At 36.3% G+C, this 19088-nt stretch overlaps 1 protein-coding gene across 6 annotated transcripts in view; it reads left to right on the top strand.

Annotated features, from left to right (window-relative positions):
* Positions 1–18856: 18856 nt before the first annotated feature.
* The window catches only part of ABCC9 (ATP binding cassette subfamily C member 9), a 138549-nt gene continuing 138317 nt past the window's right edge, over positions 18857–19088 (top strand). For all 6 annotated transcript variants that reach the window (XM_074006372.1, XM_074006371.1, XM_074006370.1 and 3 more), the window contains exon 1: positions 18857–19080. The gene's annotated coding sequence lies outside the window, so the exon portion shown is untranslated. The remainder of the gene's footprint in view (positions 19081–19088) is intronic.

The following is a 19088-nucleotide window of genomic DNA, read 5'->3' as shown; positions in this document are numbered from 1 at the left end:
TAGTCATGAAGTCTTTGCTCACGCCTGTGTCCTAAATGGCATTGCCTAGGTTTTCTTCTATGGTTTTTAAGGTTTTAGGTCTTGCATTTAAGTCTTTCATCAATCTTGAGTTAATTTTTGTGTAAGGTGTAAGGAAGGGATCCAGTTTCAGCTTTCTACAAATGGCTAGCCCATTTTCCCAGCAGCACCATTTATTAAATAGGGAATCCTTTCTGCATTGCTTGTTTTTGTCAGGTTTGTCAAAGGTCAGATGGTTGTAGATGTGTGGTGTTATTTCTGAGGCCTCTGTTCTGTTTCATTGGTCTACATATCTGTTTTGGTACCAGTGCCACGCTGTTTTCATTACTGTAGCCTTGTAGTATAGTCTGAAGTCAGGTAGTCTGATAACTACAGCTTTGTTCTTTTGCTTGGGGTTGTCTTGGCAATGCAGGCTCTTTTTTCATTCCACATGAAATTTAAAGTAGTTTTTTCCAATTATGTGAAGAAAGTCAGTGGTAGCTTGAAGGGGACAGCATTGATTCTATAAATTACTTTAGGCAGTATGGCCATTTCCTCGATATTGATTCTTGGTGAAAGAGAGCATCCTTGTCTTGTGCCGGTTTTCAAAGGGAATACTTCTAGTTTTTGCCCATTCAGTATGATATTGGCTGTGGGTTTGTCATAAATAGCTTTTATTATTTGGAGATACATTCTATCATGACCTCATATCCATGAGCATGGAATGTTCATCCATTTGTTTGTGTCCTTTTATTTCGTTGAGCATTGGTTCGTAGTTCTCCTCGAAGAGGTCCTTCACATCCCTTGTAAGTTGGATTCCTAGGCATTTTATTCTCTTTGTAGTAATTGTGAATGAGAGTTTACCCATGATTTGGCTGTCTGTCTGATCTTGGTGTATAGGAATCCTTGTGATTTTTGCACATTGATTTTGTATCCTGCGACTTTGCTGACGTTGCTTATCAGCTTAAGGAGATTTTGGGCTGAGATGATGGGGTTTTCTATACAATCATGTCACCTGCAAAAAGGGACAGTTTTGACTTCCTCTTTTCCTAATTGAACACCCCTTATTTCTTTGTCCTGCCTGATTGCCCTGGCCAGAACTTCCAACACTATGTTGAATAGGAGTGGTGAAAGAGGGCATCCTTGTCTTGTGCTGGTTTTCAAAGGGAATGCTTCCAGTTTTTGACCATTCAGTATGATATTGGCTTTTGTCTCCTTTATAAAACTTCTTGAACCACTACTGTACTGTACGTTCATTAGAAGTTCTTGCACCAAATGCGTTGTTAATGTTGTGAGTTGTCTCTGCTGCTTTACAGCCCATTTTGAACTCGAATAAGAAAATTGCTCAAATTTGCTTTTTGCCAAACATCATTTCCATAGTCTAAACATAAAATAAACAGTAAGTAATAAATCATGAGAAAAAAAAGATGTATAACATAACCACATTTATTTATGAATGTATTCCAATATCAGATGGCAAATTCCAACAATGCAAAAACTGCAATTACTTTTGTACCAACCTAATAGATAGAGAGAGGGAAAAAACACTAGGACAAAGATGCTGGGTAGATAGTATTTACCAAAATGCCTATAGGACATCCATTTAGAGAAGTCAACCTTGAGAGAAGAAAAACTAAGGGAAATATTATTTGTTGAATATCTTTTGTATGGCAAACATTTTATGTGGTACAGAGTTCATTAAGTCATCTCAACAATCCTCTTAGGCGAAACAACAACATCATACCCATTTTCAGCTGGAGAAATTGAGTCTTTGAGAGCAGGGAGTGACAAAATTTTCAGGAAAGTCTATATTTTTTACCATATATATTAGCTAAAGCCATGAGGGTGAATAAGTTCTCTTCTAGCAAGTATATAAGGTGGTTTTCTTTTAAAAGAGAGGCACAGTGGCTCACACCTGTAATCCCAAAACTTTGGGGGACCGAGGCGGGTGGATCATTTGAGGTCAGGAGTTCAAGATCAGCCTGGCCAACATGGTGAAACTGCATCTCTACTAAAAATACAAAAGTTAGCTAGGTGTGGTGGCATGCACCTGTAATCGCAGCTATTTGGGAGGTTGAGGCAGGAGAATTGCTTGAGCCTGGGAGGCAGAGATTGCAGTGAGCTGAGATCATGCCTCTGCACTCCAGTCTGAGTGACAGAGTGAGACCCTGTCTCAAAAAAAAGAAAAAAAGAGTGTAGAATGGAACCAACATTTAGGAATAAGTACTGAAAGATGAGTCATTGAAAGAAATTGAAAAGAGGCAAACTATGACAAGAGAAGAAAAATTGATGTGTTCAAACTAAAGGAAGCAAAGCTTTTAAAAAGGAAGAGTTAACCAAGAGTATCAAAGTGATAGAGAGAAGCCAGGCCAAAAGAGGCTGCAGCATTTGGCAATTAAGGAACTATTTAGTACAGTTATGCTTCCATAATAATCTAGTTCCCTGTCCTGCTGTGACTGTGACAATTTAGGCACTCACCATCTCTCACCTGGACTACTGTACATGCTTTCTGTTTTGTATCCTTGTCTCAATTCTTATCTCCACCAATTCATCTTCCACATTGAATGAAAAGTTATCTTTTAAAAGCAGGGAACTGATCATAGCAGCTCACACTTGCTTAGAAAACCTGAGAAGAAATTCCACATTGTTTAGCTTGAAATATATGCCCATCACAATCTTCTAGCAATCTTTCTATTAATAGCTCACTCTAGCAATCTTTCTATTAATAGCTCACTCTATCTTTGTGTATGCCACATTAAACTACTCAAAGTTCTCTAAGCATGCAAGATTCTTTCAGCTTCTGTGCTTTGGCACATGCTCTTCTTCCTGCTAGAGAGACTTGTTGAGCCTCCTTCCCCAACACTGGCTGGTGATGAAAAGATTCTATATCTTGATTATGGTGGTAGTTACATGACAGTATACATTTGCCAAAACTTAAAAAACTGTTACCCTAAAAATATTATATTTTATTGCATACAAATTTTACCTAAATAAACCTTAGCTAAATAAATGTTTTAAAATGATATATGGATAATCTCCAAATACATAGCAATTAAAACAAACATTTCTAAATAACCAATGAGCCAAAGAAAAAATTTCAAATAAAAGTGGTAAATATAAAGTCAATGAAACAAAAAGTATTTTTGAAGCTAAATAAAATGGTTAAATCTTTAGCTAAACTGATCAATAAAAAACATTGAAACTATAACTTAGCAATATTAGGAATGAAAGAAGGGATATCAATAAAAATTCTGTATACATCAAAAGGATACTAAAGAAATAGTATGAATAACTTTATGCCATGACATTCAATAAATTAGAATAAATGTACAAATTCCTTAAAAGTCACAGGTTATCTAAACTGACAGAAGAAGAAATAGAAAATCTGACTACCGTCATGTCTAGTAAAGAAGTTAATAGCCATTTTACAAGGAAAATTTCAGGTTCACATGATCTCAACTTTTAATTCTACCAAAAATTTAAGGAAGAAATAATAATTAAACAAAATTATTTCAGAAAACAGATGAGGAGGGAATACCTCCAGATTTATTTTATGAGACTAGCAGAATCCTAATATCAAAATTGAATGAAGGCATTGCTGATAAAACAAACAAAAAACAACCCCTAAACCACAAAAAAGAAAGAAAAGGAAAGGAAAGGAATGGAATGGAAAAATGATCTTCATGAAGATAGATGAAGAAATTATAAATAAGATATAAGTAAATTGAATTCAGGAATATATAGATGGTATCATGACCAGGGAAAACTTATCCCTGGAATTCAAGGTTGGTTTAATACTCAACAATCAAACAATTCATTTTGGCCTATTAGAATAAAGGAGAAAGACCTTATGATCATCACAATATATGCAGAAAATTTTTTGATAAAATTTTGATAAAATTCAACAACAATTCACAATAAACTCAGCAAACTATGAATAACAGGAAATGTCCCTGATATGACAAAAGTAATCTATAAAAATCCTAACCATAATATCATATTTAATAGTGAAAGACTGAATCCTTTTACCTCTCATACTGAGAGCAAGTCAATGATGTCCACTCTCATTATTCGTATTCAACATCATACTGGAGGTGATACCTAGTGTAATAAGACAAGAAACAAATACTAATGGAAAAGAAGTAAAGCTGTCTTTATTTGTAGATGATACCATCCTGAACACAGAAAATCTTAAGGAATCTACAACAGTACTAGAATTTATAAGTTAAGTTAGCAATGTGGCAGTATACAAAGACATTTCCTTACTAATAATGAACAATTAGAAAATTATATTTAAAAATACCAATTACAGTACCATCAAAATCACAAAATATTTTGAGATAGATTTAGTGACTATGGTATATATGGGATATATAAACTGAACACAGTTCAAAACATAGCTGAGAGATAAAGGAAGACCTAGCTATATAGAGTGACATGTTGTATTCATGGATTGGAAGACTCATGTTTGTTAAGATGTAAATCTCCCTAAATTGGTCTACAGATTTAACACAATCATAATCAAAATATTAGTGGAATTTTGTAGAAACTGACAAGCCAATTAATTTCAAAATTTATATGGAAATGAAAGGTGCATTGAATAACTCAAGTAATCTTGAAAATGAAGAATAAATTTGGAGAACTTATTCTACATTATTTCAAAATTTACTAAAAATCTACAGTATAAAGCACAATGGTATAGGCAAAAGAATAGCCATGGATAAATGGTATAGAACAGAAAGTTCAAGAGGAGATTTACATGTATGGCCAAGTTATTTTCAACAAAGATGCCAAGGTAATTCAGTGAGGGAACAGATTGCTTTTTTAAAAATGAATTTTGTCCACACATAAAAAAATGAGAAAATGAGCCTCAATGCCTACCTTGTACCTTACACAGAAGTAAACCAAAACTAGAACACAGAACCAACACAAAAGCTGTGACCATATAGTTCCTAAAAACAAATTTAGGAGAATATATTTATGATTTTAGGCTAGACAAAAATTTCTTAGGCAGGAAAGTCAATGCGTTAAGCTATTAAATAAACAAATAAACATTGCTAATTTGAATTGATCAAAATTAAAATATTCCTTAAAAACACCATTAAGGAAATGAAAGAGCAAGCCACCAATGGGCAACAAGTGTTCTCAATACATATAGCTGACAAATAACATATGCATAATACATTTTTTAAAAAGCAATAGAAAGAATGAATAAGACCTAGTATTTGATAGCACAATGGGATGACTTTGGTCAGTAATAGTTTAATTGTATATTTACAAATGACTAAGAGTATAGTTGTTTTGTTTGTAACACAAAGGATCAATGCTTAAGGGGATGGATTTTCCATGATGTGATTATTATGCATTGTATGCTCATATAAAAACATCTCATGTACCCCATAAAGATATAAACCTACTATGTACTCACAAATACTAAAAATTAAAATTAAATATATAGATATATTTTAAAAATTACAATTCAATAATAAAACGATAACCCAGTTTAAACAAGATGAGCAAAAGTGTGAACAGATGCTTTACAGAAGAAGTACATTAGTTTTCTATTGCTATGTAACATACTGCCACAAATTTAAGTGACTTCAACAATGCCCGTTTATTGTCTCATAGTCCTCTTGGTCCAGGTGGGCTTGATGGCGTGTTTTGCTTAGAGTCTCTCCAGCAAAAATCAAGGTGTTGACCAGGCTGGGATCTTATTAGGAGGGTCCAATTTTTATTTGGAGAATTCACTTTTAGGTTCATTCAGGTTGTTGGAAGAATTTCACTTATCATGGCTGTAAGGAATGAAGTCCTCATTTCGTTGCTACTTGTTGACTGGGGGCTATGTGCAGGTCTTGAGGCCACCTTTAGATCCTTGACCCATGGCCCTCTTCATCTAAGGAACAGAGAACCTCCCTCACATCAAATACTTCTAATTCTTCAGCTCTGTCTGAATTTCTCTTCTACCACCAGCCTGAGAAAACTCTGATTTTAAAAGGGTTTATGTGATTAAATTAGGCCTGGATAATCTGCCTACTTTTTTCTTTTTTCAGCTTTATCAAAGTATAACTGACAAAATTTTACATATTTAAACTGTACAACATGGTGATTCAATATACATTGCAAAATGATTATCACAATTAATGCATGGATCACTTCACATAATTGCTTTTTTAAAATGTGAGAACACTTAAAGTCTATACTTTCAGCAAATTTCAAGTATACAGTGCAGTATTATTAGCTCTAGTTATATTGTACATTAGATACTCAGAATATTAGATACTCAGAACATACTCATCTTGTAACTGCACGTTTGTACCATCTGGCCAACTTCTCCCCACCTCCCCTACTCCCTAGCCCTTGGCAACCACCATTCTACTTCCACTTTCTATGAGTTTGAACTTTTCTTGTTCTTTTTAGATTCCACACAAAAGTTTCTTTCTAGGCCGGGCGCGGTGGCTCAAGCCTGTAATCCCAGCACTTTGGGAGGCCGAGACGGGCGGATCACGAGGTCAGGAGATCGAGACCATCCTGGCTAACACGATGAAACCCCGTCTCTACTAAAAAATACAAAAAAAACTAACCGGGCGCGGTGGCGGGCGCCTGTAGTCCCAGCTACTCGGGAGGCTGAGGCAGGAGAATGGCGTAAAAACCTGGGAGGCGGAGCTTGCAGTGAGCTGAGATCCGGCCACTGCACTCCAGCCTGGGCGACAGAGCGAGACTCCGTCTCAACTCTGACTGGATTATTTTACTTAGCATCATGCCATCCAGATCCACCATGTTGTTGTCATGAATGGCAACATTTTCTTCTTTTTTATGTCTGAATAATATTTCATTCTATATGTATATGAAATGTATGTACATACATATATAATGTATATAATATATGTTTATGTTTTATTTATCCATTTATTTATCAATAGACAGATTGTTTCCATAGCTTGATCACTGTGAATAATATCATAAAGAACATGGGAGTACAGATATGTTCTCCTTGAGTGTTCCCTTTTCCCTACATCCTTATCAATACTGATCTTATCATTTTGATAATAGCCACCCTAACGGATGTGAGGTGATATTTCATGGAGGTTTTCATTTGCATTTTCTGATGATTAGTAATGTTCACCACATTTTCATGTACCTATTGGCCATGTGTATGCCTTCTTTGGCAAAATGTCTATTCTAGTCCTTGGATTGTGTGGTTTTTTTTAATAATATTGAGCTGTATGAGTTCCTTATATACTTTAGATATTAACCCCTTATCATATATATGGTTTGCAAATATTTTCTCCTATTCTGTAGTTTGCCTTTTCATTTTGTTGTTTCCTTTTTTCTGTGCAGAATCTTTTTAGTTTCATGTGGTCCCATTTGTTTATTTTTGGTTTAGTTGCCTGTGCTTTTGATGCTAAATCTAAGGAACCATCACCGAGATCAATGTCAAGAAGATTTTCCCTTATAGTTTCTTTGAAGATTTTTATAGGTTCAGATATGACATTTAGTTTTTTATAAATTTGTGTTTATTTTTATGTATGATGTATGATAGGAGTCCAATGTCATTCTTTTTGTTTGTGAATATCCAGTTTCTCAATACCATTTGTTGAAATGACTATTCTTTCCTCATTATGTGATACTGACACCTTTGTTGAAGATCAGTTGACTATATATGTGTGGGTTTGTTTCTGGGTTCTCTCTTCTGTTTCACTGGTCTTTGTGTCTGTCTTTATGCCAGTGCCTTACTGTTTTGATTACTGTAGCTTTGCAATATATTTTGAAATCAAGACTTGTGATGTCTCCAGCTTTGTTCTTGTTTCTCAATATTGCATTGGCTATTTAGGGTCTTATTGTGATTCCCCATGAATTTTAGGATTTTTTTCCATTTCTGTGAAAAAATGCCATTGGAATTTTAATCAGGATTACATTGAATCTGTAGTTTGCTTTGGGTAGTATGTACATTTTAACAGTATTTATTCCTCCAATCCATGAACACAGGATGACTTTTTGTTTATATGTATCTTCAATTCTTCTTGCTTTTAAAAATTGATATATAATAATTGTCATATTTTTGGGGTACATGTGACATTTTGATACATGTACACAATATGTAGTATTCAAATGTGATTAGGATAATCTATCACCTAAAATATTTGCCATTTCTCTGTGTTGGGAATATTTAAAATCTTATCTTTTAATTATTTTGAAATACACAATAAATTATAGTTAATTATAGTCACTCTACTGTGCTATTGAACACTAGAACTCATTCTATCTAACTATATTTTTGTGGTCATTAACCAACCTCTCTTAATTCTCCCCTGTCAACTCCCACCTGCTTCCCAGCCTCTGGCTACCATTATTTTATTTTCTGTCTACATGATATCAACTTTTTTAGTTTCCATATATGAATGAGAACATACTATATTTCTCTTTCTGTGCCTGGCTTATTGTAGCTAACATATTAATCTCCATTTCCATCTATGTTGCTGCAAATGTATGTTTTCAGTTTCTTTCATCAATGTCTTACAGTTTTCATTTCAAATCTTTTGGTTCTTAGTTAAATTTATTCCTGAGTATTTTATTGTTTTTTTATGTTACCGAAATTGGGTTGCTTTCATCATTCTTCTTTTAGGTTGTTGTTAGGGCATTGGCCACAACTGATTTTTGTATGTTGATTTTATATCCTGCAACTTTATGAACTTGTTTATTTGTTTTAACAGTTTTTTTGGTGCAACTTTTAGAGTTTTCCACATAAAAGTTCATGTCATCTGTAAATTATACTGCTTCATTTCCAATTTGAATGTTTTTAAATTTTCTTTTTCTTGCCTAATTATTCTGGCTAAGACTTTTAGTAGTATGCTGAATAGAGTGATGAGAGTGGTCACCCTTGTCTTCTTCCTGACTTTAAAGGAAGTGCTTTCCAGCTTTTCATGATGAATACGATGTTAGCCATGGACTGGCCACATATGACATTTATTATGTTGAGGGATATTCCTTTTAAATATCAAATTTATTGAGAATTTTTATTACAAAATATGTTGAATATTTTGAAAACATTTTGTATCTATTGAAATGATCATATGATTTTCGCCCTTCATTCTGTTAATATGGTTTATCACATTTATTGATTTGCATATGTTGAATCATCCCTGGGATAAATCACACTTGATCATGGTGTATGATCCTTTTAATGTGCTGTTGGATTTGGTTTGCTACTATTTTGTTGAGAATTTTACATCTATGTTCAGCAGGAATATTGGCTGGTATTTTTTACTTGTAGTTGTCTTGTCTGGCTTTAGTATCACGGAAATTCTAGCCTCATAAAATAAGTTTGGAAGTGTTCCATTCTCTTCAATTTTTTGGAAGCATTTGAGAATAATTAGTATTAATTTTTCTTTAAATGTTTGGCAGAATTCCTTTGTGAAGCCATCTGGTACTGACTTTCCGTTGTTGGGAGATTTTTGATTACTGATTCAATCTCCTGACTAATTTTAGGCCTCCTCAGATTTTCTATTTCTTCATGATTCAATTTTGGTAGGTTTTGTGTTTCTAGGAATTTATCCTTCTTTTGGGGGTTATCTAATTTATTGACATGTAATTTTTCATAGTAATCTGTTATGATCCTTTGTATTTCTTTCACATCAGTTATAATGTCTTCTCTTTCATTTTTGAGTCTTCTCTCTTTTTTCTTAGTATAGCTAAGGATTTTACATTTTGTTTATCTTTTCAAAAAATCAGCTCTTCATTTTATTGGTCTTTTGTTTTTCTTGTCTCTATTTTATGTATTTCAACTCTGAGCATTGTTATTTTCTCCCTTCTGCTAATTGTGGGCTTAGTTTTTTCTTTTTCTAGTTCATTGAGTTGTAACATTAGGGCTTTTTTATTTGAGATCTTTCATTTTTCTTAATGTAGGTATTTATTGTTATCAAATTCCCCCTGTACTGGTTTTGCTGCATCCCATAAGTTTTGGGAGGCTGTGTTTTCATTTCCACAGGTCTCAAGATTTAAAAGTATTTCTCTTTGGATTTCTTCTTTCATACATCAATTGTTCAGGAGTATGTTCTTTAGTTTCCACATATTTGTGACTTTTTCAAGATTCCTCCTGTTATTCATTTCTAATTTTATACCATGGTGGTTGGAAAAGATAGTTGGTATCATTTCAATCTTCTTAAACGTATAAAGCATGTTTTGTGACCTAACATATAATCCATCCTAGGGAATATTCTGTGTGCACTTGAGAAGAATTTGTATTCTATTATTGTTGGATGGAGTGTTCTGTACATGCGTGTTAGATCCGTTTGGACTAATATGTCAATTCCAGTGTTTATTGATTTTCTGTCTGAATTATCTATCTATTGCTGAAAGTGGGGTGTTAAAATTCCTTATGGTTGTTACATTGCTGTTTATTTCTTCTTTTAGTTGGGTTAATATGTGCTTAATATACTTACATACTCTAATATTGGAAACCTATGTATTTACAGTTGTTATATGACCCCCTTATTGTAACATAATTATATTTTTTCTCTTGTTTCATTTTTGAGGTAAAGTCTATTTTGTGCGATTAAAGTATAACTACCCATCCCTGCCCTATTTTAGTTTTCATTTACGTGCAATATATTTTTTATCCCTTCGTTTTCAGCCTGTATGTGTCCTGAAAACTGAAGTATTTCACAGGCAGCAAATAGTTGGGCCCTTTAAAACATCTGTTTAGCCATTGATTGAAGTGTGTATCAAAGAATTTAATCAATTTACATGTAAACTAATTATTGCTATATGAAAACTTACTATTGTCAACTCATTGCTTTCTGTTTTATAGTTTTTTTTTTTATTTTTCTTGATGTCGTTCTTTGAGATTTGATAGTTTTCTGTAGTGGTATGCTCTTTTTTTTCCTCTTTATCTTTTGTGAGTCTACTATAGGTTTTTGCTTGGTAGTTACCATGAGGCTTACATAAAACATCTTGTAGTTATAACAGTCTATTTTAAGCTGACAACAGCCTAAGTGCAATTGCTTAGAAAAACCTCTACCTTTTTACTCTCACAACAATTTGTGTTTTGATATCATAATATATTTTATATTGTACACTCAGTAAATTTTTAACATTTAATTATTTTTAAATGTTTTTGTCTTTTAACCTTTATACTAGAGTTAAGTGATTTACACACCACCATTAGAGTATTAGAGTATTCTAAATTCCATTATATGCTTTCCTTTACTAGTGAGTTTTATATATTCATATATTTTCATGTTACTAATTAGTCTCTCTTCATTTCAGCTTGAAGAATTTCCTTTAGCATTTATTTTAAAGCATGTCTGGTGATGATGAACTCCCTTAGCTTTACTTTGTCTGGAAAGTCTTTCTCTCTCCTTCATTTTGAAGATCAACTTTTCTAGGTAAAGTATTTTTGGTTGCCAGTTTTGTAAATTTCAGTACTTTGAATATATTATTCTGCTCTCTCCTGGCCTGCGAGGTTTCCAGTGAGAAATCTGTTGATAGCATTATGGAAGTTTCCTTGTATGAGATAAGCTTTCTTTTTTTCTCTTGGAGTTTTCAAAATTCTTACTATTTGATTTTTTTGCAGTATTACTATAACATGTCTTGGTGAAGTTCTCTTTAGCTTTAATCTGTGTGGCGAGTTTCAGGTTTATTTCAGGATGTTCATGCCTCCTTCCAGATTTTGGAAGTTTTCAGCCATTATATCGTTAAATAAGCTTCTGGTCCATTTTTCTCTTTTCTCCTTCAAATTGTATAATGCAAATATTGTTTAATGCAAATATTATTTTGCTTGATGGTGTCCAATCATTCACATAGACTTTCTTCACTTTTCATTTTTTTCTATTTCTTTCTCTGACTGGATAATTTCATATTTTTTCAATTATGTAAAACTAATGTAATCTTTTAAAAGGAGAATGTATTCATAAATTGCTCATATAATAAGAAAGACTATTAAAAATAGGTCCAGTAGATAACATACAATGATTTCCAATGTGAATAAAGTTGAGGTTAATAAAGAAAAGAAAGTGTAAGGACATGCCAAAGAGCTTTTGTTCAAGGATTGAGATTCTGCAATGTTTATTCTTTTTTAATTATTATTTCCATAGATTATTAGGGAACAGGTGGTGCTTGGTTACAATAGTAAGCTCTTTAGTGGTGATTTGTGAGATTTTGGCATACCCATCACTGGAGCATGATACACTGCAACCAGTTTGTAATCTTTTATCCTTCACACCCTTCCCACTCTTTCCCCCTGAGTTCTCAAAGTCCACTATGTCATTCTTATGCCTTTAGATCCTCATGGCTTAGTTCCCACTTATGAGTGAGAACATATGATGTGTGGTTTTTCATTCCTGAGCTACATCACTTAGAATGACTAGATAATTTCAAATTATTTGTCTTACAGTTCACAGATTTTTGGTCTACATGGTTAAGCCTGCTGTTGATGCTCTCTATTGCATTTTTCATTTTATTCATTGCATTCTTTAGCTCCAGAAGTTCTTTTTTATGATTTCTCTCTGTTGAGCTGCTGGCTTGTATGCTTTCCCTATTTCAGAGTTATCTATGTTCTCTTTGAACTCACTGAGCTTCCTTAAGACATTTATTTTAAATTCTTTGCCCAGCAATTTATAGATCTCTATTTCTTTTAGGTCAGTTCCTGGGAAATTGTGTTCCTCTGATGGTATGTTTCTTTGACTTTGCATGTATCTTACAGTTTTGCATTAATATCTGAGCAATTGATGGAGTAGTTATTCCTTCTAGATTTTATAGACTAGCTTCACTGGGAAAAGACATTCACCTGCAGGTTGGTGTGAGGGCACTGACTGGATGGAGTGTGGAAATTACAGCTTTGGTGAAGGCCCAGTATTATAATCTCCACATGGCTTCATCAGCTAAGGTTAACATTGGCAAAGACTGCAGGATTCTTTAATGGCCAAGGCAATGCATGTCTGCAGTGGTGATGAAAGCAGTTGGGATCTTTGGTGGCTGCTAGGAACCTCTTGATCTCTTTTTCTCCCACACGGGATGTCATGGTTGAGGGAATCCCTTTTTGAGCCAAGCCCAGCACATGGTCACCCTCACAGTGGCAGTGACAATGGTGCCTGATGCACAAGTGGGCATCTGTGGAGTAGTCACAGAGATAGGGTCTGGAGAGCAGGCACTGTGGACAGACAGCAGCTCCAGGGTCCAGGGCTCTGGCTAGCCCATATTGACAGGAGTTCCAGTGTTTGAGATGCAGGAGCCTGCCAAGTGACCATATAGCCAGGGTCTAGAGTGTGAACACATGCAGATGGACAGTGGCTCTGTGTCCAGGGCACTGGCTATACTTCAACAGCAGTGACTCTACTGCCTGAGAGACAAGTATGTATGCAACAGCCATAGAGCTAGGTATGGAGTGTGGGCATGTGCAGAGTGTTCACAGAATTGGGGTCCGAGGTGCATGTGTATGCACAGAAATTGTGGCTCTGGGTTCCAGAGCAGGAATGGGGTTGGGCGTAGGGATGGCAGCCATGGTCTCTGGTCAACACAAAAGCACATCCTTTTAGACAGTGTGCAGCAACGTTTCCCTCTCCTGGAGATCTATGGTGGGATGGCTATTGGTTAACTCAGTGGCAAAAGCTGCTGATGTCCTCTGTAGAGTAGGCCAATGGGGTCAGTGCCAACAGACACTACAGGGTTTTCTGCTGTGGGAGTTGTTGAGGTCCTCAGTGACTAAGACTACCAAGGTCCTTTAGAGGGTAGGCCACTGTGGATCATGATGGGACCCAATATATGACTGATACAGATACCTCATCCCTGTTTGTTTAATCTTTGTTTATAGCCATCTGTAGACATTGCTAAGCCAATCTCCCAAGTGATTTTTTTTTTTTGATCCACTGTGTTTTTCCTTACTGGATTTTTGAGCCCTCCTAGGTCTATTTTTGTTTGTGGATAGCTGTCTACTTGTTGTGTTTTGTGGAAACATAAAGGCTGGCATCTCCTACTTTGTTGTCTTGCTGATGTCACCCCTAATATGCCTATTTTAAAGTCAACCAGTTACTAACCCTAATTACTTCTGCAAAATCCCTTTTGTGCTTAATGTAATGATGGGAGTAACACCAGGATCAAATGTTGTTGGAGCCACCTTACAGTTACACCTACCATGAAAAATATGTAAATGACCAAGAACACCATGAAAATATGTGTTCAAAGTCATTCATTATAAGGTAGATGCAAATTAAAACCACAATCAAGAACCAGTCCACATGCAATATAAGGGCTAAAATTTAGAAAAACAAGATAATACTAAATATTGGCAGGATTTTGAAGCAACTGGAACTGCCATACTTTTCTGGAGGGAATGTAAAATATTTCAATCACTTTGAAGAACATTTTGGTAATTTCTGTAAAGTTAAATGTGTAATTACCATATGACTCAGCAAATCCACTGCTTAATATTTACCCAAGGGGGGGAAAAAACTTATGTTTACAAAACTGTTCACCGAAACTTCATTCATCACTGCCAAAAACTGGAAATAACCCAAACGTATACATATAGGTTAATGAATAAACAAACTGCATATTCATACAGTGAAATTCTTCTCAGCAATAAAAGGAATAAACTATTGATATATACAACAACGTAGATGAATGTCAAAAATATTATGCTTACCTAAAGAAGCCAGACACAAGGGAGTATGTACTGTATGACTCCTTTTATATGACATTTGTGGACTAATCTCTAGTGATAGACTTCAGATCACTTGTTACCCTAAGTGAGAGATAGATAGACTGACTAGTTAAAGGCACAAGAGAACTCCCTCAGGAGACAGAAATACTTATATCTTTTTGGGATCATGGTTATTTCAAAAGACTTTGGATTTTATATGTATCATGGATACTGTTTATTTTATGAAAATTATACTTACAATGTTGATTTGAAAATATATTGTATATATTTCTGAAAGAAACAATGATTTATCTTCTTGTATTATTTAACACTTCTGGAATTTAGTTTATGAAAAGTAGAGATAAAATCCAAACAGTAGAGATAAAATCCAAAAGTAGAGATAAAATCCAAGCTGTAAGTATTTGAAAAAGGGAAGGAAAAGTACCACTATTTGCAGATGAAATCATATTTCTGGAAAGTCAAGGTAGCAGGGTGAAATAGCTCTAGGATTACTGAGAAGGCTTAATAAAGTGTCTGGATATAAGATAAATATACATTTTTTTGGACAAAATAAATAGTACATCCTTAATAGCAGTACAAAATATTAAAACAAAATATGAAATTTGTATGATCAATCTTTATAAAATATGCACAGACCTGTATAAATTTAATATTGAGATAAAAGGAAGACAAATAAATGGGAAACTACATTTCTGGGTGAATAGACAAAGCACTAAAAATATGTTCTTTATAAATTACTTCCAGATTTAATGAAATTCCAATAAAATCCCCAAAAGAGAGGAGTTTTGAAAATTTAGAAAACAGTGAAAAGGGGACTGGCACTATCAGGGTTAAAATATAATTTAATCTCTAATAATCAAATTGGTCTAATCATAGTAATATAATAAAAAATTGAAACACAGATCAATTGAACAGAACAGGTAGCCCAGAAACAGATCTTATTATGAACTAATTATGTGTATATGACAAAGGTGGTATTACACCAAAATGCAGAAGACAAAGATTATTCAGTAAATAGTTCTGTTGTAACAAATAAAGTATTAATGCAGATTTTCATCACCTGGTGTATGTGAAAATAAATTCCAAAATCAAATTTTTACTAAAGCCTTTAAACAAACATAAATGAAGGGAAATATTTATTAACTAAAGCATTGTAATACATTGCAATGGCAACAAGCAGCAAATTTGCTACATAAAATTTCCCTTAGAAGAAAGTTCAATGAAGTGCAATAAACCCTACAGATCTGACTCATCACTAGCTTCTATGTCTAGCACATAGTACGTGCTCTAATAAATCTTTGCAGAACACATGAAAACTTTTTTCTTACTTTTTTGAAATGCAGCAGCACTATCATTTTTTAAAAATATGACAAATTGGGAGAAATGTGTCATATATGAAGCAGGACTAGTACCCTCTTATTAAACATTTGATTAGTATCCTATTATTAAACATTTACACAAATGATAAACTTCATTAAGACCCATGAGATACATAAATATGTGAACAAACTGCCCCAAAAGAGAGGATACAAAGATTTATCAACACTGGGGAAACGTTGAACGTGAATAACAGAATTGAATATTACCTGTCAAGTTAAATTTTTTTTTTTTGAAACGGAGTCTCGCTGTCTCCCAGGAGTGCAGTGGCGCGATCTCAGCTCACTGCAAGCTCCGCCTCCCGGGTTCACACCATTCTCCTGCCTCAGCCTCCCGAGTAGCTGGAGCGACAGGCGCCCACCACCACACCTGGCTAATTTTTTGTATTTTTAGTTTCACCGTGTTAGCCAGGATGGTCTCGATCTCCTGACCTCGTGATCCGCCTGCCTCGGCCTCCCAAAGTGCTGGGATTACAGGCGTGAGCCACTGCGTCCGGCCAAAATATTTTTTTTTAAATAAAAAATAGCAATATTCAACACTGGTTTGAGTGTAAGTGTAATTGATCATCTCATACAATTTGTGGAACTTAATACGAACTTTATACACCGGTGATTTTGCATTCTGTATTGACAGCCTTAAAAATATCTACCACTTTTGGTCCTGTAATTATTTTTCAGATAATTTATCTTAAAAAATTACTTGTTAGAAAGAAAAAGAGTTTGTGAAAAAAGGTCATCATATGATCACAGATATTAGTAAAATTGGGCAAATACATGTCAAACAATGGGAAAATGAATTTATGGTATAGCCTTTCAATGGAATATTATATAGCCATTTAAATTATTTTAAAAATTATTCTATATTTATTTAAATTATTTACCTTTATTGTCCCATTAAACAGAAGAGGAAGCTGATACACAGGGGATTTATGCGATTTATTCCGTCACTGAACTAACTAGCAGGATGTGATATCAAGCAGGCTGCCTTCCTAGTCCACACTCTTTTTTTTTTTTTTTTTTTTTTTTTTTTTTTTGAGACGGAGTCTTGCTCTGTAGCCCGGGCTGGAGTGCAGTGGCGGGATCTCAGCTCACTGCAAGCTCCGCCTCCCGGGTTTAGGCCATTCTCCTGCCTCAGCCTCCGGAGTAGCTGGGACTACAGGCGCCCGCCACCTCGCCCGGCTAGTTTTTTGTATTTTTAGTAGAGACGGGGTTTCACGGTGTTAGCCAGGATGGTCTCGATCTCCTGACCTCGTGATCCGCCCGTCCCGGCCTCCCAAAGTGCTGGGATTACAGGCTTGAGCCACCGCGCCCGGCCCACACTCTTAATCAATGCACCATACCGCCTGTGTTTGTTAAAACATTACAAAAATGTTTTCAGTAGTTTTATGGGTGTATGTGCACAGGTGTATCTGTGGGGGGCTCCTTGATTTCCTCTGTACACTTTCACATCTTCCAAAGTTTCTACAATAAGCGTGATTTTTAAACATCATTGTAAATGACCTTAATGAATTGTAATAGTCTTTTTAAATCCCCAGGTAAACTTCATTTTGTGTAGTCACACTCAGAGTTTTCATCTTGGGATTATCGGCACCCCCTATTTCCAGTTGTCTCTCCGCGGACGCCCTGGGGAGCCTGTGGCTCCGCGTCCAGCTTGCTCACCCGGTCGTCCTGGGCTCCGTCCATAGTACCAGGATCCTCACTGTTGAAGTGCGCGCTCTAATTTCCCTGCGCCGCTGCAGACAGCTCCCGGGTACAGTTGTCAAGCGTTCAAAGGCCACAGGAACGGAGTCTTCGGACCCTCCCAGGTTTCGGCCCCATGTGGCCTCTCAGATCCCTAGCGGCCGAGGGTTCAAGTCCCAGCCGCTGGCTCAGGCCAGGCACTCACCCGGAAACGCAGCGACTTCCCAAGAGTGGGGCGCCCGCGGAGAAATCCCCTGAGATTGGCAGGGCTGGAGTCGGCCTGCGCCCACTACGTCGCAGAGGCCAGGAGGCCACCGGTGTTTAGAGTTCAGATCTGGGAACCAGCGCCAGCAGCCCGCAGTCCTGCAGCGGCGCCCCTTGAGGACGGCACCCGGAGCCTCGGGGGCAGCAGTCCGCCCGGCTGACTATCCGTTATTAGAATAGGACAGTTCCTGAAAACAACGCTTATCTCAAGCTGACTCAAAACTGGCTCTTGAGAAAATCCAGTGTTAATTAAAGAGAGTTGTCGGGGACAAAATTCACGGCTTGTGTTTTGCGGGGGAGTGGTTGTGGGGTGATCGTAATATAAACACGTTATCTCGAGAGTTAATTACGTCTCTGGTTGGAAACAGGAGAAGAGGGTGACTGTTTGTGCAGTTCATGGGAACCAGCGTCTCACTTTCGGGGACCGTGGGCAAGGGTCGCCATTCGATAGCGCGGCGGCTGGTCCACCAGAGAAACCAAGTTTTCTACGTCGCCGGGGAAAAGTGGAAAATTAGACTTGAACCAGCCTTGCTCCTGTGAGACATTCGTGTATTCATAGCCCAGCAGTGGGTGCCTCTATCTAGAATGAGCCCTTCATTTCCCGGAACCGTTCAGGGGGAAGCAGCGAAACCCCCAAATCCGCTTCCTTACGTGGCTAATAAAAGTGTGCTTACACAGCATGGAAAAACAAAACAAAACAAAACCAAAAAAAAAAAAAAAAAAAACGAAACAAAGAAACAAGAATACCTTGAGCGTTATGACGTTTGAAAGCCCGACTCCGGAGAATCATGGAATCATATTCCAACTTTCAGTGTCTAATGAAGTTTAGGGGACGCCTATTACTTGGGTTTGTAAAATCGCGGCGTAGCGCGCGCCCCAAGTCAAAGCTGAGCAGAGCAGGGATGGGGAGGGTCTCCGACCCCAGGCGCTGCGCGCGGGGCTTCTGCCCAGTTTCCTGCCTCACAGTCTCGGTGTCCGCCCCGGCCCAGAGCAGTTTGTGCAATTTGGAAACTCGATAGGAGGCGGCAGCTGGTCTCCCACCACCCTAAAAATAATCCGCTCCGGCGCACTGCGTGCTTCGCCTAGGGGAGGAAAACTGTCATCGGAGTAAGTGA

Source organism: Macaca fascicularis, chromosome 11 (genome assembly GCF_037993035.2).
Source record: "Macaca fascicularis isolate 582-1 chromosome 11, T2T-MFA8v1.1".
Taxonomy (NCBI): Eukaryota; Metazoa; Chordata; class Mammalia; order Primates; family Cercopithecidae; genus Macaca; species Macaca fascicularis.
The sequence above is the reverse complement of the archived record's forward strand: the minus strand, read 5'-3'. Positions and strand labels throughout refer to the sequence as shown.